Source organism: Somniosus microcephalus, chromosome 9, assembly GCF_052327205.1.
Source record: "Somniosus microcephalus isolate GS21.2 chromosome 9, FLI_Smic_1.0, whole genome shotgun sequence".
Lineage (NCBI taxonomy): Eukaryota > Metazoa > Chordata > Chondrichthyes > Squaliformes > Somniosidae > Somniosus > Somniosus microcephalus.
In genome coordinates, this window is record NC_140995.1 from 53,143,599 (window position 1) to 53,165,629 (window position 22,031).

Consider the following 22,031-nt stretch of genomic DNA (forward strand, 5'->3'; position numbering starts at 1 on the left):
GTAAGTGACAGTTGGAGGAGAGGAGACTCCCCAGATCAGTTAGTGACTGTTGGAGGAGAGGAGACTCCTCAGATCAGTTAGTGACAGTTGGAGGAGAGGAGACTCCCCAGATGAGTTAGTGACAGTTGGAGGTGAGGAGAATCCCCAGATCAGTTAGTGACAGTTGGAGGGGAGGAGACTCCCCAGATCTGTTAGTGACAGTTGGAGGAGAGGAGACTCCCCAGATCAGTTAGTGACAGTTGGAGGAGAGGAGACTCCCCAGATCAGTAAGTGACAGTTGGAGGGGAGGACACTCCCCACATCAGTTAGTGAGAGTTGAAGGAGAGGAGCCTCCCAAGATCAGTTGGTGACAGTTGGAGGATAGGAGACTCCTCAGGTCCATTAGTGACAGTTGGAGGAGTGGAGACTTCCCAGATCAGCTAGTGACAGTTGGAGGAGAGGAGACACCCCAGATCAGTTAGTGACAGTTGGAGGAGAGGAGACTCCCCAGATCAGTTAGTGACAGTTGGAGGAGAGGAGACTCCCCAAATCAGTAAGTGACAGTTGGAGGAGAGGAGACTCCCCAGATCAGTTAGTGACAGTTGGAGGAGAGGAGACTCCCCAGATCAGTTAGTGACCGTTGGAGGAGAGGAGACTCCCCAGATCAGTTAGTGACAGTTGGAGGAGAGGAGACTCCCCAGGTCAGTTAGTGACAGTTGGAGGAGAGGAGACTCCCCAGATCAGTTAGTGACAGTTGGAGGAGAGGAGACTCCCCAGATCAGTTAGTGACAGTTGGAGGAGAGGAGAATCCCCAGATCAGTTAGTGACAGTTGGAGGAGAGGAGACTCCCCAGATCAGTTCGTGACAGTTGGAGGAGAGGAGACTCCTCAGATCAGTTAGTGACAGTTGGAGGAGAGGAGACTCCCAGATCAGTTAGTGGCAGTTGGAGGAGAGGAGACTGCTCAGATCAGTTAGTGACAGTTGGAGGAGAGGAGACACCCTAGATCAGTTAGTGACAGTTGGAGGAGAGGAGACTCCCCAGATCAGTTAGTGACAGTTGGAGGAGAGGAGACTCCCCAGATCAGTTAGTGACAGTTGGAGGAGAGGAGACTCCTCAGATCAGTGAGTGACAGTTGGAGCAGAGGAGACTCCCCAGATCAGTTAGTGACAGGTGGAGCAGAGGAGACTCCCCAGATCAGTTAGTGACAGTTGGAGGAGGGGAGAATCCCCAGATCAGTTAGTGACAGTTGGAGGAGAGGAGACTCCCCAGATCACTTAGTGACAGTTGGAGGAGAGGAGACTCCCCAGATCAGTTAGTGACAGTTGGAGGAGAGGAGACTCCCCAGATCAGTTAGTGACAGTTGGAGGAGAGGAGACTCCCCAGATCAGTTAGTGACAGTTGGAGGAGAGGAGACTCCCCAGATCAGTTAGTGACAGTTGGAGGAGAGGAGACTCCCCAGATCAGTTAGTGACATTTGGAGGAGAGGAGAGCCCTCAGATCAGTTCGTGACAGTTGGAGGAGAGGAGACTCCCCAGATCAGTAAGTGACAGTTGGAGGAGAGGAGGCTCCAGCGATCAGTTAGTGACAGTTGGAGCAGAGGTGACTCCTCAGATCAGTTAGTGACAGATGGAGGAGAGGAGACTCCCCAGATCAGTTAGTGACAGTTGGAGGAGCGGAGACTCCCCAGATCAGTTAGTGACAGTTGGAGGAGAGGAGACTCCTCAGATCAGTAAGTGACAGTTGGAGGAGAGGAGACTCCCCAGATCAGTTAGTGACAGTTGGAGGAGAGGAGACTCCCCAGATGAGTTAGTGACAGTTGGAGGGGAGGAGACTCCCCAGATCTGTTAGTGACAGTTGGAGGAGAGGAGACTCCCCAGATCAGTTAGTGACAGTTGGAGGAGAGGAGACTCCCCAGATCAGTTAGTGACAGTTGGAGGGGAGGACACTCCCCACATCAGTTAGTGAGAGTTGAAGGAGAGGAGCCTCCCAAGATCAGTTGGTGACAGTTGGAGGATAGGAGACTCCTCAGGTCCATTAGTGACAGTTGGAGGAGTGGAGACTTCCCAGATCAGCTAGTGACAGTTGGAGGAGAGGAGACACCCCAGATCAGTTATTGACAGTTGGAGGAGAGGAGACTCCCCAGATCAGTTAGTGACAGTTGGAGGAGAGGAGACTCCCCAAATCAGTAAGTGACAGTTGGAGGAGAGGAGACTCCCCAGATCAGTTAGTGACAGTTGGAGGAGAGGAGACTCCCCAGATCAGTTAGTGACCGTTGGAGGAGAGGAGACTCCCCAGATCAGTTAGTGACAGTTGGAGGAGAGGAGACTCCCCAGATCAGTTAGTGACAGTTGGAGGAGAGGAGACTCCCCAGATCAGTTAGTGACAGTTGGAGGAGAGGAGAATCCTCAGATCAGTTAGTGACAGTTGGCGGAGAGGAGACTCCCCAGATCAGTGAGTGACAGTTGGAGGAGAGGAGACTCCCAGATCAGTTAGTGACATTTGGAGGAGAGGAGACTCCCCAGATCAGTTTGTGACAGTTGGAGGAGAGGAGACTCCCCAGATCAGTTAGTGACAGTTGGAGGAGAGGAGACTCCCCAGGTCAGTTAGTGACAGTTGGAGGAGAGGAGACTCCCTTGATCAGTTAGTGACAGTTGGAGTTGAGGAGACTCCCCAGATCAGTTAGTGACAGTTGGAGGAGAGGAGACTCCCCAGATCAGTTAGTGACAGTTGGAGGAGAGGAGACTCCCCAGATCAGTTAGTGACAGTTGGAGGAGAGGAGACTCCCCAGATCAGTTAGTGACAGTTGGAGGAGAGGAGAATCCCCAGATCAGTTGGTGACAGTTGGAGGAGAGGAGACTCCCCAGATCAGTTAGTGACAGTTGGAGGAGAGGAGATTCCCCAGATCAGTTATTGACAGTTGGAGGAGAGGAGACTCCTCAGATTAGTTAGTGACAGTTGGAGGAGAGGAGACTACCCAGATCAGTTAGTGACAGTTGGAAGAGTGGAGACTCCACAGATCAGTTAGTGACAGTTGGAGGAGAGGTGACTCCTCAGATCAGTTAGTGACAGATGGAGGAGAGGAGACTCCGCAGATCAGTTAGTGACAGTTGGAGGAGCAGAGACTCCCCAGATCAGTTAGTGACAGTTGGAGGAGAGGAGACCCCTCATATCAGTTAGTGACAGTTGGAGGAGTGGAGACTCCCCAGATCAGTTAGTGACAGTTGGAGGAGAGGAGACTCCCCAGATCAGTTAGTGGCAGTTGGAGGAGAGGAGACTCCTCAGATCAGTAAGTGACAGTTGGTGGAGAGACTTCCCAGATAAGTAAGTGACAGTTGGAGGAGAGGAGACTCCCCAGATCAGTTAGTGACAGTTGGAGGAGAGGAGACTCCTCAGATCAGTTAGTGACAGTTGGAGGAGAGGAGACTCCCCAGATGAGTTAGTGACAGTTGGAGGTGAGGAGAATCCCCAGATCAGTTAGTGACAGTTGGAGGGGAGGAGACTCCCCAGATCTGTTAGTGACAGTTGGAGGAGAGGAGACTCCCCAGATCAGTTAGTGACAGTTGGAGGAGAGGAGACTCCCCAGATCAGTTAGTGACAGTTGGAGGGGAGGACACTCCCCACATCAGTTAGTGAGAGTTGAAGGAGAGGAGCCTCCCAAGATCAGTTGGTGACAGTTGGAGGATAGGAGACTCCTCAGGTCCATTAGTGACAGTTGGAGGAGTGGAGACTTCCCAGATCAGCTATTGACAGTTGGAGGAGAGGAGACACCCCAGATCAGTTAGTGACAGTTGGAGGAGAGGAGACTCCCCAGATCAGTTCGTGACAGTTGGAGGAGAGGAGACTCCCCAAATCAGTAAGTGACAGTTGGAGGAGAGGAGACTCCCCAGATCAGTTAGTGACAGTTGGAGGAGAGGAGACTCCCCAGATCAGTTAGTGACCGTTGGAGGAGAGGAGACTCCCCAGATCAGTTAGTGACAGTTGGAGGAGAGGAGACTCCCCAGGTCAGTTAGTGACAGTTGGAGGAGAGGAGACTCCCCAGATCAGTTAGTGACAGTTGGAGGAGAGGAGACTCCCCAGATCAGTTAGTGACAGTTGGAGGAGAGGAGAATCCCCAGATCAGTTAGTGACAGTTGGAGGAGAGGAGACTCCCCAGATCAGTTCGTGACAGTTGGAGGAGAGGAGACTCCTCAGATCAGTTAGTGACAGTTGGAGGAGAGGAGACTCCCAGATCAGTTAGTGGCAGTTGGAGGAGAGGAGACTGCTCAGATCAGTTAGTGACAGTTGGAGGAGAGGAGACACCCTAGATCAGTTAGTGACAGTTGGAGGAGAGGAGACTCCCCAGATCAGTTAGTGACAGTTGGAGGAGAGGAGACTCCCCAGATCAGTTAGTGACAGTTGGAGGAGAGGAGACTCCTCAGATCAGTTAGTGACAGTTGGAGCAGAGGAGACTCCCCAGATCAGTTAGTGACAGGTGGAGCAGAGGAGACTCCCCAGATCAGTTAGTGCCAGTTGGAGGAGGGGAGACTCCCCAGATCAGTTAGTGACAGTTGGAGGAGAGGAGACTCCCCAGATCACTTAGTGACAGTTGGAAGAGAGGAGACTCCCCAGATCAGTTAGTGACAGTTGGAGGAGAGGAGACTCCCCAGATCAGTTAGTGACAGTTGGAGGAGAGGAGACTCCCCAGATCAGTTAGTGACCGTTGGAGGAGAGGAGACTCCCCAGATCAGTTAGTGACAGTTGGAGGAGAGGAGACTCCCCAGGTCAGTTAGTGACAGTTGGAGGAGAGGAGACTCCCCAGATCAGTTAGTGACAGTTGGAGGAGAGTAGACTCCCCTGATCAGTTAGTGACAGTTGGAGGAGAGGAGAATCCCCAGAACAGTTAGTGACAGTTGGAGGAGAGGAGACTCCCCAGATCAGTTCGTGACAGTTGGAGGAGAGTAGACTCCTCAGATCAGTTAGTGACAGTTGGAGGAGAGGAGACTCCCCAGAGCAGTTAGTGACAGTTGGAGGAGAGGAGACTCCCAGATCAGTTAGTGGCAGTTGGAGGAGAGGAGACTGCTCAGATCAGTTAGTGACAGTTGGAGGAGAGGAGACACCCTAGATCAGTTAGTGACAGTTGGAGGAGAGGAGACTCCCCAGATCAGTTAGTGACAGTTGGAGGAGAGGAGACTCCCCAGATCAGTTAGTGACAGTTGGAGGAGAGGAGACTCCTCAGATCAGTTAGTGACAGTTGGAGCAGAGGAGACTCCCCAGATCAGTTAGTGACAGGTGAAGCAGAGGAGACTCCCCAGATCAGTTAGTGACAGTTGGAGGAGGGGAGACTCCCCAGATCAGTTAGTGACAGTTGGAGGAGAGGAGACTCCCCAGATCACTTAGTGACAGTTGGAGGAGAGGAGACTCCTCAGATCAGTTAGTGACAGTTGGAGGAGAGGAGACTCCCCAGATCAGTTAGTGACAGTTGGAGGAGAGGAGACTCCCCAGATCAGTTAGTGACAGTTGGAGGAGAGGAGACTCCCCAGATCAGTTAGTGACAGTTGGAGGAGAGGAGACTCCCCAGATCAGTTAGTGACAGTTGGAGGAGAGGAGACCCCCCAGATCAGTTCGTGACAGTTGGAGGAGAGGAGACTCCCCAGATCAGTAAGTGACAGTTGGAGGAGAGGAGACTCCAGCGATCAGTTAGTGACAGTTGGAGCAGAGGTGACTCCTCAGATCAGTTAGTGACAGATGGAGGAGAGGAGACTCCCCAGATCAGTTAGTGACAGTTGGAGGAGCGGAGACTCCCCAGATCAGTTAGTGACAGTTGGAGGAGAGGAGACTCCCCAGATCAGTTAGTGACAGTTGGAGGAGAGGAGACTCCTCAGATCAGTTAGTGACAGTTGGAGCAGAGGAGACTCCCCAGATCAGTTAGTGACAGGTGGAGCAGAGGAGACTCCCCAGATCAGTTAGTGACAGTTGGAGGAGGGGAGACTCCCCAGATCAGTTAGTGACAGTTGGAGGAGAGGAGACTCCCCAGATCACTTAGTGACAGTTGGAGGAGAGGAGACTCCCCAGATCAGTTAGTGACAGTTGGAGGAGAGGAGACTCCCCAGATCAGTTAGTGACAGTTGGAGGAGAGGAGACTCCCCAGATCAGTTAGTGACAGTTGGAGGAGAGGAGACTCCCCAGATCAGTTAGTGACAGTTGGAGGAGAGGAGACTCCCCAGATCAGTTAGTGACAGTTGGAGGAGAGGAGACCCCTCAGATCAGTTCGTGACAGTTGGAGGAGAGGAGACTCCCCAGATCAGTAAGTGACAGTTGGAGGAGAGGAGACTCCAGCGATCAGTTAGTGACAGTTGGAGCAGAGGTGACTCCTCAGATCAGTTAGTGACAGATGGAGGAGAGGAGACTCCCCAGATCAGTTAGTGACAGTTGGAGGAGCGGAGACTTCCCAGATCAGTTAGTGACAGTTGGAGGAGAGGAGACTCCTCAGATCAGTTAGTGACAGTTGGAGGAGAGGAGACTCCCCAGATCAGTTAGTGACAGTTGGAGGAGAGGAGACTCCCCAGATGAGTTAGTGACAGTTGGAGGGGAGGAGACTCCCCAGATCTGTTAGTGACAGTTGGAGGAGAGGAGACTCCCCAGATCAGTTAGTGACAGTTGGAGGAGAGGAGACTCCCCAGATCAGTTAGTGACAGTTGGAGGGGAGGACACTCCCCACATCAGTTAGTGAGAGTTGAAGGAGAGGAGCCTCCCAAGATCAGTTGGTGACAGTTGGAGGATAGGAGACTCCTCAGGTCCATTAGTGACAGTTGGAGGAGTGGAGACTTCCCAGATCAGCTAGTGACAGTTGGAGGAGAGGAGACACCCCAGATCAGTTAGTGACAGTTGGAGGAGAGGAGACTCCCCAGATCAGTTAGTGACAGTTGGAGGAGAGGAGACTCCCCAAATCAGTAAGTGACAGTTGGAGGAGAGGAGACTCCCCAAATCAGTTAGTGACAGTTGGAGGAGAGGAGACTCCCCAGATCAGTTAGTGACCGTTGGAGGAGAGGAGACTCCCCAGATCAGTTAGTGACAGTTGGAGGAGAGGAGACTCCCCAGATCAGTTAGTGACAGTTGGAGGAGAGGAGACTCCTCAGATCAGTTAGTGACAGTTGGAGCAGAGGAGACTCCCCAGATCAGTTAGTGACAGGTGAAGCAGAGGAGACTCCCCAGATCAGTTAGTGACAGTTGGAGGAGGGGAGACTCCCCAGATCAGTTAGTGACAGTTGGAGGAGAGGAGACTCCCCAGATCACTTAGTGACAGTTGGAGGAGAGGAGACTCCCCAGATCAGTTAGTGACAGTTGGAGGAGAGGAGACTCCCCAGATCAGTTAGTGACAGTTGGAGGAGAGGAGACTCCCCAGATCAGTTAGTGACAGTTGGAGGAGAGGAGACTCCCCAGATCAGTTAGTGACAGTTGGAGGAGAGGAGACTCCCCAGATCAGTTAGTGACAGTTGGAGGAGAGGAGACCCCTCAGATCAGTTCGTGACAGTTGGAGGAGAGGAGACTCCCCAGATCAGTAAGTGACAGTTGGAGGAGAGGAGACTCCAGCGATCAGTTAGTGACAGTTGGAGCAGAGGTGACTCCTCAGATCAGTTAGTGACAGATGGAGGAGAGGAGACTCCCCAGATCAGTTAGTGACAGTTGGAGGAGCGGAGACTCCCCAGATCAGTTAGTGACAGTTGGAGGAGAGGAGACTCCTCAGATCAGTTAGTGACAGTTGGAGGAGAGGAGACTCCCCAGATCAGTTAGTGACAGTTGGAGGAGAGGAGACTCCCCAGATGAGTTAGTGACAGTTGGAGGAGAGGAGACTCTCCAGATCAGTTAGTGACAGTTGGAGGAGAGGAGACTCCTCAGATCAGTTAGTGACAGTTGGTGGAGAGGAGACTCCCCAGATCAGTTAGTGACAGTTGGAGGAGAGGAGACTCCCCAGATCAGTTAGTGACAGTTGGAGGAGAGGAGACTCCTCAGATCAGTTAGTGAGAGTTGGAGGAGAGGAGACTCCCCAGATGAGTAAGTGACAGTTGGAGGTGAGGAGAATCCCCAGATCAGTTAGTGACAGTTGGAGGGGAGGAGACTCCCCAGATCAGTTCGTGACAGTTGGAGGAGAGGAGACTCCCCAGATCAGTTAGTGACAGTTGGAGGAGTGGAGACTCCCCAGATCAGTTAGTGACAGTTGGAGGGGAGGACACTCCCCACATCAGTAAGTGAGAGTTGGAGGAGAGGAGCCTCCCAAGATCAGTTGGTGAAAGTTGGAGGATAGGAGACTCCTCAGGTCCGTTAGTGACAGTTGGAGGAGTGGAGACTTCCCAGATCAGCTAGTGACAGTTGGAGGAGAGGAGACGCCCCAGATCAGTTAGTGACAGTTGGAGGAGAGGAGACTTAGCAGATCAGTTAGTGACAGTTGGAGGAGGGGAGACTCCCCAAATCAGTAAGTGACAGTTGGAGGAGAGGAGACTCCCCAGATCAGTTAGTGACAGTTGGAGGAGAGGAGACTGCCCAGATCAGTTAGTGACCGTTGGAGGAGAGGAGACTCCCCAGATCAGTTAGTGACAGTTGGAGGAGAGGAGATTCCCCAGGTCAGTTAGAGACAGTTGGAGGAGAGGAGACTCCCCAGATCAGTTAGTGACAGTTGGAGGAGAGGAGACTCCCCAGATCAGTTAGTGACAGTTGGAGGAGAGGAAAATCCCCAGATCAGTTAGTGACAGTTGGAGGAGAGGAGACTCCCCAGATCAGTTCGTGATAGTTGGAGGAGAGGAGACTCCTCAGATCAGTTAGTGACAGTTGGAGGAGAGGAGACTCCCCAGATGAGTTAGTGACTGTTGGAGGAGAGGAGACTCCCAGATCAGTTAGTGACAGTTGGAGGAGAGGAGACTCCTCAGATCAGTTAGTGACAGTTGGAGGAGAGGAGACACCCTAGATCAGTTAGTGACAGTTGGAGGAGAGGAGACTCCCGAGATCAGTTACTGACAGTTGGAGGAGAGGAGACTCCCCAGATCAGTTAGTGACAGTTGGAGGAGAGGAGACTCCTCAGATCAGTTAGTGACAGTTGGAGGAGAAGAGACTCCCCAGATCAGTTAGTGACAGGTGGAGGAGAGGAGACTCCCCAGATCAGTTAGTGACAGTTGGAGGAGGGGAGACTCCCCAGATCAGTTCGTGACAGTTGGAGGAGAGGAGGCTCTCCAGATCAGTTAGTGACAGTTGGAGGAGAGGAGACTCCTCAGATCAGTTAGTGACAGTTGGTGGAGAGGAGACTCCCCAGATCAGTTAGTGACAGTTGGAGGAGAGGAGACTCCCCAGATCAGTTAGTGACACTTGGAGGAGAGGAGACTCCTCAGATCAGTTAGTGACAGTTGGAGGAGAGGAGACTCCCCAGATGAGTTAGATACAGTTGGAGGTGAGGAGAAACCCCAGATCAGTTAGTGACAGTTGGAGGAGAGGAGACTCCCCAGATCAGTTAGTGACAGTTGGAGGAGAGGAGACTCCCCAGATCAGTTAGTGACAGTTGGAGGAGAGGAGACTCCCCAGATCAGTTGGTGACAGTTGGAGGATAGGAGACTCCTCAGGTCCGTTCGTGACAGTTGGAGTAGAGGAGACGCCACAGATCAGTTAGTGACAGTTGGAGGAGTGGAGTTTTCCCAGATCAGTTAGTGACAGTTGGAGGAGAGGAGACTCCCCAGATCAGTTAGTGACAGTTGGAGAAGAGGAGACTCCCCTGATCAGTTAGTGACAGTTGGAGGAGAGGACACTCCCCACATCAGTTAGTGAGAGTTGGAGGAGAGGAGGCTCCCCAGATCAGTTAGTGACAGTTGGAGGAGAGGAGACTCCCCAGATCAGTTAGTGACAGTTGGAGGAGAGGAGACTCCCCAGATCAGTTCGTGACATTTGGAGGAGAGGAGACTCCCCAGATCAGTTAGTGACAGTTGGAGGAGAGGAGACTCCCCAGATCAGTTAGTGACAGTTGGAGGAGAGGAGACTCCCCAGATCAGTTAGTGACAGTTGGAGGAGAGGAGGCTCCCCAGATCAGTTAGTGACAGTTGGAGGAGAGGAGACTCCCCAGATCAGTTAGTGACAGTTGGAGGAGAGGAGTCTCCCCAGATCAGTTAGTGCCAGTTGGAGGAGAGGAGACTCCCCAGATCAGTTAGTGACAGTTGGAGGAGAGGAGACTCCCCAGATCAGTTAGTGACAGTTGGAGGAGAGGAGAATCCCCAGATCAGTTAGTGACAGTTGGAGTAGAGGAGACTCCCCAGATCAGTTAGTGACAGCTGGAGGAGAGGAGACTCCCCAGATCAGTTAGTGACAGTTGGAGTAGAGGAGACTCCTCACATCAGTTAGTGACAGTTGGAGGAGAGGAGACTCCCCAGATCAGTTAGTGACAGTTGGAGGAGTGGAGACTCACCAGATCAGTTAGTGACAGTTGGAGGAGAGGAGACTCCCCAGATCAGTTAGTGACAGTTGGAGGAGAGGAGACTCCCCAGATCAGTTAGTGACAGTTGGAGGAGAGGAGACTCCCCAGATCAGTTCGTGACAGTTGGAGGAGAGGAGACTCCCCAGATCAGTTAGTGACAGTTGGAGGAGAGGAGAATCCCCAGATCAGTTAGTGACAGTTGGAGGAGCGGAGACTCCCCAGATCAGTTAGTGACAGTTGGAGGAGAGGAGACTCCTCAGATCAGTTAGTGACAGTTGGAGGAGAGGAGACTCCTCAGATCAGTTAGTGACAGTTGGAGGAGAGGAGACTCCCCAGATCAGTAAGTGACAGTTGGAGGAGAGGAGACTCCCCAGGTCAGTTAGTGACAGTTGGAGCAGAGGAGACTCCCCAGATCAGTTAGTGACAGTTGGAGGAGAGGAGACTCCCCAGATCAGTTAGTGACAGTTGGAGGAGAGGAGACTCCCCAGGTCAGTTAGTGACAGTTGGAGAAGAGGAGACTCCTCAGATCAGTTAGTGAAAGTTGGAGGAGAGGAGACTCCCCAGATTAATTACTGACAGTTGGAGGAGAGGAGGCTCCCCAGATCAGTTAGTGACAGTTGGAGGAGAGGAGACTCCCCAGATCAGTTAGTGACAGTTGGAGGAGAGGAGACTCCCCAGATCAATTACTGACAGTTGGAGGAGAGGAGACTCCCCAGATCAGTTAGTGACAGTTGGAGGAGAGGAGACTCCCCAGATCAGTTAGTGACAGTTGGAGGAGAGGAGACTCCTCAGATCAGTTAGTGACAGTTGGAGGAGAGGAGACTCCCCAGATCAGTTAGTGACAGTTGGAGGATAGGAGACTCCCAGATCAGTTAGTGACAGTTGGAGGAGAGGAGACTCCTCAGATCAGTTAGTGACAGTTGGAGGAGAGGAGACGCCGCAGATCAGTTCGTAACAGTTGGAGTAGAGGAGACTCCCCAGAGCAGTTAGGGACAGTTGGAGGAGAGGAGAATCCCTAGATCAGTTAGTGACAGTTGGAGGAGAGGAGAATCCCCAGATCAGTTAGTGACAGTTGGAGGAGAGGAGACTCCCCAGATCAGTTAGTGACAGTTGGAGGAGAGGAGACTCCTCAGATCAGTTAGTGACAGTTGGAGGAGAGGAGACTCCCCAGATCAGTTAGTGACAGTTGGAGGAGAGGAGAATCCCAGATCAGTTAGTGACAGTTGGAGGAGCGGAGACTCCCCAGATCAGTTTGTGACAGTTGGAGGAGACGAGACTCCCCAGATCAGTTAATGACAGTTGGAGGAGAGGAGACTCCCCAGATCAGTTAGTGACAGTTGGAGGAGAGGAGACTCCCCAGATCAGTTAGTGACAGTTGGAGGAGAGGAGTCTCCCCAGATCAGTTAGTGACAGTTGGAGGAGAGGAGACTCCCCAGATCAGTTAGTGACAGTTGGAGGAGAGGAGACTCCCCAGATCAGTTAGTGACAGTTGGAGGAGAGGAGACTCCCCAGATCAGTTATTGACAGTTGGAGGAGAGGAGACTCCTCAGATCAGTTCGTGACAGTTGGAGGAGAGGAGACTACCCAGATCAGTTAGTGACAGTTGGAGGAGCAGAGACTCCCCAGATCAGTTAGTGACAGTTGGAGGAGAGGAGACTCCTCAGATCTGTTAGTGACAGTTGGAGGAGTGGAGACTCCCCAGATCAGTTAGTGACAGTTGGAGGAGAGGAGACTCCCCAGATCAGTTAGTGGCAGTTGGAGGAGAGGAGACTCCTCAGATCAGTAAGTGACAGTTGGTGGAGAGACTTCCCAGATCAGTAAGTGACAGTTGGAGGAGAGGAGACTCCCCAGATCAGTTAGTGACTGTTGGAGGAGAGGAGACTCCTCAGATCAGTTAGTGACAGTTGGAGGAGAGGAGACTCCCCAGATGAGTTAGTGACAGTTGGAGGTGAGGAGAATCCCCAGATCAGTTAGTGACAGTTGGAGGGGAGGAGACTCCCCAGATCTGTTAGTGACAGTTGGAGGAGAGGAGACTCCCCAGATCAGTTAGTGACAGTTGGAGGAGAGGAGACTCCCCAGATCAGTAAGTGACAGTTGGAGGGGAGGACACTCCCCACATCAGTTAGTGAGAGTTGAAGGAGAGGAGCCTCCCAAGATCAGTTGGTGACAGTTGGAGGATAGGAGACTCCTCAGGTCCATTAGTGACAGTTGGAGGAGTGGAGACTTCCCAGATCAGCTAGTGACAGTTGGAGGAGAGGAGACACCCCAGATCAGTTAGTGACAGTTGGAGGAGAGGAGACTCCCCAGATCAGTTAGTGACAGTTGGAGGAGAGGAGACTCCCCAAATCAGTAAGTGACAGTTGGAGGAGAGGAGACTCACCAGATCAGTTAGTGACAGTTGGAGGAGAGGAGACTCCCCAGATCAGTTAGTGACCGTTGGAGGAGAGGAGACTCCCCAGATCAGTTAGTGACAGTTGGAGGAGAGGAGACTCCCCAGGTCAGTTAGTGACAGTTGGAGGAGAGGAGACTCCCCAGATCAGTTAGTGACAGTTGGAGGAGAGGAGACTCCCCAGATCAGTTAGTGACAGTTGGAGGAGAGGAGAATCCCCAGATCAGTTAGTGACAGTTGGAGGAGAGGAGACTCCCCAGATCAGTTCGTGACAGTTGGAGGAGAGGAGACTCCTCAGATCAGTTAGTGACAGTTGGAGGAGAGGAGACTCCCAGATCAGTTAGTGGCAGTTGGAGGAGAGGAGACTGCTCAGATCAGTTAGTGACAGTTGGAGGAGAGGAGACACCCTAGATCAGTTAGTGACAGTTGGAGGAGAGGAGACTCCCCAGATCAGTTAGTGACAGTTGGAGGAGAGGAGACTCCCCAGATCAGTTAGTGACAGTTGGAGGAGAGGAGACTCCTCAGATCAGTGAGTGACAGTTGGAGCAGAGGAGACTCCCCAGATCAGTTAGTGACAGGTGGAGCAGAGGAGACTCCCCAGATCAGTTAGTGACAGTTGGAGGAGGGGAGAATCCCCAGATCAGTTAGTGACAGTTGGAGGAGAGGAGACTCCCCAGATCACTTAGTGACAGTTGGAGGAGAGGAGACTCCCCAGATCAGTTAGTGACAGTTGGAGGAGAGGAGACTCCCCAGATCAGTTAGTGACAGTTGGAGGAGAGGAGACTCCCCAGATCAGTTAGTGACAGTTGGAGGAGAGGAGACTCCCCAGATCAGTTAGTGACAGTTGGAGGAGAGGAGACTCCCCAGATCAGTTAGTGACATTTGGAGGAGAGGAGACCCCTCAGATCAGTTCGTGACAGTTGGAGGAGAGGAGACTCCCCAGATCAGTAAGTGACAGTTGGAGGAGAGGAGGCTCCAGCGATCAGTTAGTGACAGTTGGAGCAGAGGTGACTCCTCAGATCAGTTAGTGACAGATGGAGGAGAGGAGACTCCCCAGATCAGTTAGTGACAGTTGGAGGAGCGGAGACTCCCCAGATCAGTTAGTGACAGTTGGAGGAGAGGAGACTCCTCAGATCAGTAAGTGACAGTTGGAGGAGAGGAGACTCCCCAGATCAGTTAGTGACAGTTGGAGGAGAGGAGACTCCCCAGATGAGTTAGTGACAGTTGGAGGGGAGGAGACTCCCCAGATCTGTTAGTGACAGTTGGAGGAGAGGAGACTCCCCAGATCAGTTAGTGACAGTTGGAGGAGAGGAGACTCCCCAGATCAGTTAGTGACAGTTGGAGGGGAGGACACTCCCCACATCAGTTAGTGAGAGTTGAAGGAGAGGAGCCTCCCAAGATCAGTTGGTGACAGTTGGAGGATAGGAGACTCCTCAGGTCCATTAGTGACAGTTGGAGGAGTGGAGACTTCCCAGATCAGCTAGTGACAGTTGGAGGAGAGGAGACACCCCAGATCAGTTATTGACAGTTGGAGGAGAGGAGACTCCCCAGATCAGTTAGTGACAGTTGGAGGAGAGGAGACTCCCCAAATCAGTAAGTGACAGTTGGAGGAGAGGAGACTCCCCTGATCAGTTAGTGACAGTTGGAGGAGAGGAGACTCCCCAGATCAGTTAGTGACCGTTGGAGGAGAGGAGACTCCCCAGATCAGTTAGTGACAGTTGGAGGAGAGGAGACTCCCCAGATCAGTTAGTGACAGTTGGAGGAGAGGAGACTCCCCAGATCAGTTAGTGACAGTTGGAGGAGAGGAGAATCCTCAGATCAGTTAGTGACAGTTGGCGGAGAGGAGACTCCCCAGATCAGTGAGTGACAGTTGGAGGAGAGGAGACTCCCAGATCAGTTAGTGACATTTGGAGGAGAGGAGACTCCCCAGATCAGTTTGTGACAGTTGGAGGAGAGGAGACTCCCCAGATCAGTTAGTGACAGTTGGAGGAGAGGAGACTCCCCAGGTCAGTTAGTGACAGTTGGAGGAGAGGAGACTCCCTTGATCAGTTAGTGACAGTTGGAGTTGAGGAGACTCCCCAGATCAGTTAGTGACAGTTGGAGGAGAGGAGACTCCCCAGATCAGTTAGTGACAGTTGGAGGAGAGGAGACTCCCCAGATCAGTTAGTGACAGTTGGAGGAGAGGAGACTCCCCAGATCAGTTAGTGACAGTTGGAGGAGAGGAGAATCCCCAGATCAGTCGGTGACAGTTGGAGGAGATGAGACTCCCCAGATCAGTTAGTGACAGTTGGAGGAGAGGAGATTCCCCAGATCAGTTATTGACAGTTGGAGGAGAGGAGACTCCTCAGATTAGTTAGTGACAGTTGGAGGAGAGGAGACTACCCAGATCAGTTAGTGACAGTTGGAAGAGTGGAGACTCCACAGATCAGTTAGTGACAGTTGGAGGAGAGGTGACTCCTCAGATCAGTTAGTGACAGATGGAGGAGAGGAGACTCCGCAGATCAGTTAGTGACAGTTGGAGGAGCAGAGACTCCCCAGATCAGTTAGTGACAGTTGGAGGAGAGGAGACCCCTCAGATCAGTTAGTGACAGTTGGAGGAGTGGAGACTCCCCAGATCAGTTAGTGACAGTTGGAGGAGAGGAGACTCCCCAGATCAGTTAGTGGCAGTTGGAGGAGAGGAGACTCCTCAGATCAGTAAGTGACAGTTGGTGGAGAGACTTCCCAGATAAGTAAGTGACAGTTGGAGGAGAGGAGACTCCCCAGATCAGTTAGTGACAGTTGGAGGAGAGGAGACTCCTCAGATCAGTTAGTGACAGTTGGAGGAGAGGAGACTCCCCAGATGAGTTAGTGACAGTTGGAGGTGAGGAGAATCCCCAGATCAGTTAGTGACAGTTGGAGGGGAGGAGACTCCCCAGATCTGTTAGTGACAGTTGGAGGAGAGGAGACTCCCCAGATCAGTTAGTGACAGTTGGAGGAGAGGAGACTCCCCAGATCAGTTAGTGACAGTTGGAGGGGAGGACACTCCCCACATCAGTTAGTGAGAGTTGAAGGAGAGGAGCCTCCCAAGATCAGTTGGTGACAGTTGGAGGATAGGAGACTCCTCAGGTCCATTAGTGACAGTTGGAGGAGTGGAGACTTCCCAGATCAGCTATTGACAGTTGGAGGAGAGGAGACACCCCAGATCAGTTAGTGACAGTTGGAGGAGAGGAGACTCCCCAGATCAGTTCGTGACAGTTGGAGGAGAGGAGACTCCCCAAATCAGTAAGTGACAGTTGGAGGAGAGGAGACTCCCCAGATCAGTTAGTGACAGTTGGAGGAGAGGAGACTCCCCAGATCAGTTAGTGACCGTTGGAGGAGAGGAGACTCCCCAGATCAGTTAGTGACAGTTGGAGGAGAGGAGACTCCCCAGGTCAGTTAGTGACAGTTGGAGGAGAGGAGACTCCCCAGATCAGTTAGTGACAGTTGGAGGAGAGGAGACTCCCCAGATCAGTTAGTGACAGTTGGAGGAGAGGAGAATCCCCAGATCAGTTAGTGACAGTTGGAGGAGAGGAGACTCCCCAGATCAGTTCGTGACAGTTGGAGGAGAGGAGACTCCTCAGATCAGTTAGTGACAGTTGGAGGAGAGGAGACTCCCAGATCAGTTAGTGGCAGTTGGAGGAGAGGAGACTGCTCAGATCAGTTAGTGACAGTTGGAGGAGAGGAGACAACCTAGATCAGTTAGTGACAGTTGGAGGAGAGGAGACTCCCCAGATCAGTTAGTGACAGTTGGAGGAGAGGAGACTCCCCAGATCAGTTAGTGACAGTTGGAGGAGAGGAGACTCCTCAGATCAGTTAGTGACAGTTGGAGCAGAGGAGACTCCCCAGATCAGTTAGTGACAGGTGGAGCAGAGGAGACTCCCCAGATCAGTTAGTGCCAGTTGGAGGAGGGGAGACTCCCCAGATCAGTTAGTGACAGTTGGAGGAGAGGAGACTCCCCAGATCACTTAGTGACAGTTGGAAGAGAGGAGACTCCCCAGATCAGTTAGTGACAGTTGGAGGAGAGGAGACTCCCCAGATCAGTTAGTGACAGTTGGAGGAGAGGAGACTCCCCAGATCAGTTAGAGACCGTTGGAGGAGAGGAGACTCCCCAGATCAGTTAGTGACAGTTGGAGGAGAGGAGACTCCCCAGGTCAGTTAGTGACAGTTGGAGGAGAGGAGACTCCCCAGATCAGTTAGTGACAGTTGGAGGAGAGGAGACTCCCCTGATCAGTTAGTGACAGTTGGAGGAGAGGAGAATCCCCAGAACAGTTAGTGACAGTTGGAGGAGAGGAGACTCCCCAGATCAGTTCGTGACAGTTGGAGGAGAGTAGACTCCTCAGATCAGTTAGTGACAGTTGGAGGAGAGGAGACTCCCCAGAGCAGTTAGTGACAGTTGGAGGAGAGGAGACTCCCAGATCAGTTAGTGGCAGTTGGAGGAGAGGAGACTGCTCAGATCAGTTAGTGACAGTTGGAGGAGAGGAGACACCCTAGATCAGTTAGTGACAGTTGGAGGAGAGGAGACTCCCCAGATCAGTTAGTGACAGTTGGAGGAGAGGAGACTCCCCAGATCAGTTAGTGACAGTTGGAGGAGAGGAGACTCCTCAGATCAGTTAGTGACAGTTGGAGCAGAGGAGACTCCCCAGATCAGTTAGTGACAGGTGAAGCAGAGGAGACTCCCCAGATCAGTTAGTGACAGTTGGAGGAGGGGAGACTCCCCAGATCAGTTAGTGACAGTTGGAGGAGAGGAGACTCCCCAGATCACTTAGTGACAGTTGGAGGAGAGGAGACTCCTCAGATCAGTTAGTGACAGTTGGAGGAGAGGAGACTCCCCAGATCAGTTAGTGACTGTTGGAGGAGAGGAGACTCCCCAGATCAGTTAGTGACAGTTGGAGGAGAGGAGACTCCCCAGATCAGTTAGTGACAGTTGGAGGAGAGGAGACTCCCCAGATCAGTTAGTGACAGTTGGAGGAGAGGAGACCCCCCAGATCAGTTCGTGACAGTTGGAGGAGAGGAGACTCCCCAGATCAGTAAGTGACAGTTGGAGGAGAGGAGACTCCAGCGATCAGTTAGTGACAGTTGGAGCAGAGGTGACTCCTCAGATCAGTTAGTGACAGATGGAGGAGAGGAGACTCCCCAGATCAGTTAGTGACAGTTGGAGGAGCGGAGACTCCCCAGATCAGTTAGTGACAGTTGGAGGAGAGGAGACTCCCCAGATCAGTTAGTGACAGTTGGAGGAGAGGAGACTCCTCAGATCAGTTAGTGACAGTTGGAGCAGAGGAGACTCCCCAGATCAGTTAGTGACAGGTGGAGCAGAGGAGACTCCCCAGATCAGTTAGTGACAGTTGGAGGAGGGGAGACTCCCCAGATCAGTTAGTGACAGTTGGAGGAGAGGAGACTCCCCAGATCACTTAGTGACAGTTGGAGGAGAGGAGACTCCCCAGATCAGTTAGTGACAGTTGGAGGAGAGGAGACTCCCCAGATCAGTTAGTGACAGTTGGAGGAGAGGAGACTCCCCAGATCAGTTAGTGACAGTTGGAGGAGAGGAGACTCCCCAGATCAGTTAGTGACAGTTGGAGGAGAGGAGACTCCCCAGATCAGTTAGTGACAGTTGGAGGAGAGGAGACCCCTCAGATCAGTTCGTGACAGTTGGAGGAGAGGAGACTCCCCAGATCAGTAAGTGACAGTTGGAGGAGAGGAGACTCCAGCGATCAGTTAGTGACAGTTGGAGCAGAGGTGACTCCTCAGATCAGTTAGTGACAGATGGAGGAGAGGAGACTCCCCAGATCAGTTAGTGACAGTTGGAGGAGCGGAGACTTCCCAGATCAGTTAGTGACAGTTGGAGGAGAGGAGACTCCTCAGATCAGTTCGTGACAGTTGGAGGAGAGGAGACTCCCCAGATCAGTTAGTGACAGTTGGAGGAGAGGAGACTCCCCAGATGAGTTAGTGACAGTTGGAGGGGAGGAGACTCCCCAGATCTGTTAGTGACAGTTGGAGGAGAGGAGACTCCCCAGATCAGTTAGTGACAGTTGGAGGAGAGGAGACTCCCCAGATCAGTTAGTGACAGTTGGAGGGGAGGACACTCCCCACATCAGTTAGTGAGAGTTGAAGGAGAGGAGCCTCCCAAGATCAGTTGGTGACAGTTGGAGGATAGGAGACTCCTCAGGTCCATTAGTGACAGTTGGAGGAGTGGAGACTTCCCAGATCAGCTAGTGACAGTTGGAGGAGAGGAGACACCCCAGATCAGTTAGTGACAGTTGGAGGAGAGGAGACTCCCCAGATCAGTTAGTGACAGTTGGAGGAGAGGAGACTCCCCAAATCAGTAAGTGACAGTTGGAGGAGAGGAGACTCCCAAATCAGTTAGTGACAGTTGGAGGAGAGGAGACTCCCCAGATCAGTTAGTGAACGTTGGAGGAGAGGAGACTCCCCAGATCAGTTAGTGACAGTTGGAGGAGAGGAGACTCCCCAGGTCAGTTAGTGACAGTTGGAGGAGAGGAGACTCCCCAGATCAGTTAGTGACAGTTGGAGGAGAGGAGACTCCCCTGATCAGTTAGTGACAGTTGGAGGAGAGGAGAATCCCCAGATCAGTTAGTGACAGTTGGAGGAGAGGAGACTCCCCAGATCAGTTCGTGACAGTTGGAGGAGAGTAGACTCCTCAGATCAGTTAGTGACAGTTGGAGGAGAGGAGACTCCCCAGAGCAGTTAGTGACAGTTGGAGGAGAGGAGACTCCCAGATCAGTTAGTGGCAGTTGGAGGAGAGGAGACTGCTCAGATCAGTTAGTGACAGTTGGAGGAGAGGAGACACCCTAGATCAGTGAGTGACAGTTGGAGGAGAGGAGACTCCCCAGATCAGTTAGTGACAGTTGGAGGAGAGGAGACTCCCCAGATCAGTTAGTGACAGTTGGAGGAGAGGAGACTCCTCAGATCAGTTAGTGACAGTTGGAGCAGAGGAGACTCCCCAGATCAGTTAGTGACAGGTGAAGCAGAGGAGACTCCCCAGATCAGTTAGTGACAGTTGGAGGAGGGGAGACTCCCCAGATCAGTTAGTGACAGTTGGAGGAGAGGAGACTCCCCAGATCACTTAGTGACAGTTGGAGGAGAGGAGACTCCCCAGATCAGTTAGTGACAGTTGGAGGAGAGGAGACTCCCCAGATCAGTTAGTGACAGTTGGAGGAGAGGAGACTCCCCAGATCAGTTAGTGACAGTTGGAGGAGAGGAGACTCCCCAGATCAGTTAGTGACAGTTGGAGGAGAGGAGACTCCCCAGATCAGTTAGTGACAGTTGGAGGAGAGGAGACCCCTCAGATCAGTTCGTGACAGTTGGAGGAGAGGAGACTCCCCAGATCAGTAAGTGACAGTTGGAGGAGAGGAGACTCCAGCGATCAGTTAGTGACAGTTGGAGCAGAGGTGACTCCTCAGATCAGTTAGTGACAGATGGAGGAGAGGAGACTCCCCAGATCAGTTAGTGACAGTTGGAGGAGCGGAGACTCCCCAGATCAGTTAGTGACAGTTGGAGGAGAGGAGACTCCTCAGATCAGTTAGTGACAGTTGGAGGAGAGGAGACTCCCCAGATCAGTTAGTGACAGTTGGAGGAGAGGAGACTCCCCAGATGAGTTAGTGACAGTTGGAGGAGAGGAGACTCTCCAGATCAGTTAGTGACAGTTGGAGGAGAGGAGACTCCTCAGATCAGTTAGTGACAGTTGGTGGAGAGGAGACTCCCCAGATCAGTTAGTGACAGTTGGAGGAGAGGAGACTCCCCAGATCAGTTAGTGACAGTTGGAGGAGAGGAGACTCCTCAGATCAGTTAGTGAGAGTTGGAGGAGAGGAGACTCCCCAGATGAGTAAGTGACAGTTGGAGGTGAGGAGAATCCCCAGATCAGTTAGTGACAGTTGGAGGGGAGGAGACTCCCCAGATCAGTTCGTGACAGTTGGAGGAGAGGAGACTCCCCAGATCAGTTAGTGACAGTTGGAGGAGTGGAGACTCCCCAGATCAGTTAGTGACAGTTGGAGGGGAGGACACTCCCCACATCAGTAAGTGAGAGTTGGAGGAGAGGAGCCTCCCAAGATCAGTTGGTGAAAGTTGGAGGATAGGAGACTCCTCAGGTCCGTTAGTGACAGTTGGAGGAGTGGAGACTTCCCAGATCAGCTAGTGACAGTTGGAGGAGAGGAGACGCCCCAGATCAGTTAGTGACAGTTGGAGGAGAGGAGACTTAGCAGATCAGTTAGTGACAGTTGGAGGAGGGGAGACTCCCCAAATCAGTAAGTGACAGTTGGAGGAGAGGAGACTCCCCAGATCAGTTAGTGACAGTTGGAGGAGAGGAGACTGCCCAGATCAGTTAGTGACCGTTGGAGGAGAGGAGACTCCCCAGATCAGTTAGTGACAGTTGGAGGAGAGGAGATTCCCCAGGTCAGTTAGAGACAGTTGGAGGAGAGGAGACTCCCCAGATCAGTTAGTGACAGTTGGAGGAGAGGAGACTCCCCAGATCAGTTAGTGACAGTTGGAGGAGAGGAAAATCCCCAGATCAGTTAGTGACAGTTGGAGGAGAGGAGACTCCCCAGATCAGTTCGTGATAGTTGGAGGAGAGGAGACTCCTCAGATCAGTTAGTGACAGTTGGAGGAGAGGAGACTCCCCAGATGAGTTAGTGACAGTTGGAGGAGAGGAGACTCCCAGATCAGTTAGTGACAGTTGGAGGAGAGGAGACTCCTCAGATCAGTTAGTGACAGTTGGAGGAGAGGAGACACCCTAGATCAGTTAGTGACAGTTGGAGGAGAGGAGACTCCCGAGATCAGTTACTGACAGTTGGAGGAGAGGAGACTCCCCAGATCAGTTAGTGACAGTTGGAGGAGAGGAGACTCCTCAGATCAGTTAGTGACAGTTGGAGGAGAAGAGACTCCCCAGATCAGTTAGTGACAGGTGGAGGAGAGGAGACTCCCCAGATCAGTTAGTGACAGTTGGAGGAGGGGAGACTCCCCAGATCAGTTCGTGACAGTTGGAGGAGAGGAGGCTCTCCAGATCAGTTAGTGACAGTTGGAGGAGAGGAGACTCCTCAGATCAGTTAGTGACAGTTGGTGGAGAGGAGACTCCCCAGATCAGTTAGTGACAGTTGGAGGAGAGGAGACTCCCCAGATCAGTTAGTGACACTTGGAGGAGAGGAGACTCCTCAGATCAGTTAGTGACAGTTGGAGGAGAGGAGACTCCCCAGATGAGTTAGATACAGTTG